General features: G+C 41.7%; 1 protein-coding gene across 1 annotated transcript in view; it reads left to right on the top strand.

The window, feature by feature from the left end:
• Positions 1-2,500, top strand: part of kcnn3 (potassium intermediate/small conductance calcium-activated channel, subfamily N, member 3) — a 36,432-nt gene that overhangs the window by 8,961 nt on the left and 24,971 nt on the right. The window lies entirely within an intron of this gene.

Genomic DNA, 2,500 nt, shown 5'->3' with positions numbered 1-2,500 from the left:
AACCCGTGTGAATAGGAAAGCACATTTTACCCTTGCCAGGGGCCTGTTTGCTCACTTGAACAATAACTCCCCGCCCCCCAAAAATGGCTCTTTTAATAATGACCTTACTAAGCTAGCAGGTCCTAACTGAAGTGGGTACTGGGAATAGTGTCTAACTGATTTTACCTCTAGGCAGATATACTGCAGAGCTAGTCTATGCAAGACTAATAGACTCTGGATTACTCTGAATGTATTTAGTAGGCAGGGAAGTGAAGTGGCAACATTCAAGAACGTAATAATCAAATGTAAGCAGTGCAATTCAAAACCACATCAACAAAAAAAGTCAAATAATGAATTGTATACCCCGCCAAAACAACGAGAGGCTAAACACGCGAAGCCTCGGGAAGATGAATACAACCCTCCAGTCAATTATGGAAAAAAAAAATCTCTCGTTAAAGCCCCTCAGAAGCGTTCAAAAAAAGCAAACACAAAAAACATAACAACAACAGCAAAAAGTTGCAGGGTGTTGTCGAAGATTAGTTCAGCAAAAAGCTTTTCATATAGCCCACGGAAACAAAACAATTAAAAGTGATGGGGCAGAAACATGAATTGAACTGAGCACAAGTCAATTTAATGTCCAGGACTGGGTGTGAGATTAGGTTGGTTGTTTTACGCTGGCAATGCAAGTCGGCTGGTTTCGCTTACAGTCTAGCTGCGGAGTTTGTCCCTTTTCATTATGTGCCCTGTTTAGAATTGGTTTAACCTTTCATATATAAATTCATATATAAATATAAATCTCTCTTTCCATAATTGACACACGCTCTTTTTTGTGGTGTTCAGACATCACTGTTCAGGTGGGAATGTACAACTCCACGTGGCACATTTCTTAATACTTTGTTCTTATTGATTTTCATGTGTTGTACGATAAGGCGATGACACCATGTAATATACTCAACGGATCCCTTTGGGAAGATAATACGATTATGATACGTTACGATTAATGGCTGAGTTTTCCTTTTGTATTCCCTCCTGCGAATGAAAAACAAGAAGTTATGGGATAATTAAAAGAGAGCAAACAAACGGCAATAATTAAGAGGTTTGTCTGGAGGTCATCTGCTTTGGGGAAAGGCGCCGTTTATGTATTTTCTCGCACCGTCTCTCAGAAGTACTTTCTAAACTGAAAGACAAAACGGATATCCCCTTCGGCTGTGTCGCTAATTTGCCAATCATGCAATAAAGTGGAACACCAGAAGCCAGAGAAAAAAAGATAGCTTTGGTTTCGTCGGAAATACTTTGCCTGCACATACAAGTATGCAACGCCGCTCGAAAAAGGGCAGGAAAGGCTGTACTCAGCTGTTAGCATATGAGCGATAGCCCCCCCCCCCCGACCTCTCGCGTCCACTCCTCAGCGATCGGAATCCCGTTGTTTTGGAATAATAAAACGCTGTTTGATCAGAAAGAAAAGCAATATATAAAGCCTTTTCCTCATCCCTCCACAGCAACACTCTAAAATCTCCATATATTCTCAGGAGGGGAAAAAGTTTGAAGAGTGTCTGAAGTAATCTAAAGTAAGATACTTAGCTGAGGTATGGTACGGTCTTTTTTTGGGAGGGGGGGGGGGGGGGGGGGTGTAATCTGTTAAAGGTAGGTGGTTTGCCAGACCACAGACGGAGGTGCACACTGTAATAGAATTTGGAGTGGAGCTCTGGAGCGCTGAGGCCAAGACTGGATATGAACAATGAGTCTAAACGTTTCTGTCTGGTACACACTGGTCAACCAGGAGAACCTGTCTCCTTTTCTGTTTCTGTTTCGCTCTCTGTTCCCCCTTCTCTCTCTCTCTCTCTCATATTGAATATTGCCCTTGATGCCCATCTATCATTTGAGATGCAGTGGAATAAATGGAGATGCACTGTTTCATTCATATGCATATTCACAGTCATTCATGACGTTTTTAGAGTGGACAAACAAGAGGTGCTTGCGTAGTATATTAAGATATGTTGACCAGCAATGTTTTTGTTTTTTTTTTACTCTTTTTCTCTTTAGATGAGACTTTGATACTGTTATGTTTTCTGTTCATGAATTATGTGATGTGTTTTGCATAGTTCCACATATATTCTCTCTCTTGGTTTTGTGTGTGTGTGTGTGTGTGTGTGTTTCTTAAGGAGTGTGTCATGTGGTTTGCAGGGTTACTTGTATTCTGTCTGTGTGTGTGTGTGTGTGTGCGTGTGTGTGTGTGTGTGTGTGTTTCTTAAGGAGTGTGTCATGTGGTTTGCAGGGTTACTTGTATTCTGTGTGTGTGTGTGTGTGTGTGTGTGTGTGTGTGTGTTTCTTAAGGAGTGTGTCATGTGGTTTGCAGGGTTACTTGTATTCTGTGTGTGTGTGTGTGCGTGCGTGCGTGCGTGTGTGTGTGTGTGTATGTGTGTGTGTGTGTGTGTGTGTACCATGTTTTTGTGATGTTGTGTGGAACAAATGTGCAAACGATGACATAAGCATCTGACAGTTGATGATTTTATGGGGGACA

This window comes from Chanos chanos, chromosome 9, assembly GCF_902362185.1.
Source record: "Chanos chanos chromosome 9, fChaCha1.1, whole genome shotgun sequence".
Lineage (NCBI taxonomy): Eukaryota > Metazoa > Chordata > Actinopteri > Gonorynchiformes > Chanidae > Chanos > Chanos chanos.
The sequence above is the reverse complement of the archived record's forward strand: the minus strand, read 5'-3'. Positions and strand labels throughout refer to the sequence as shown.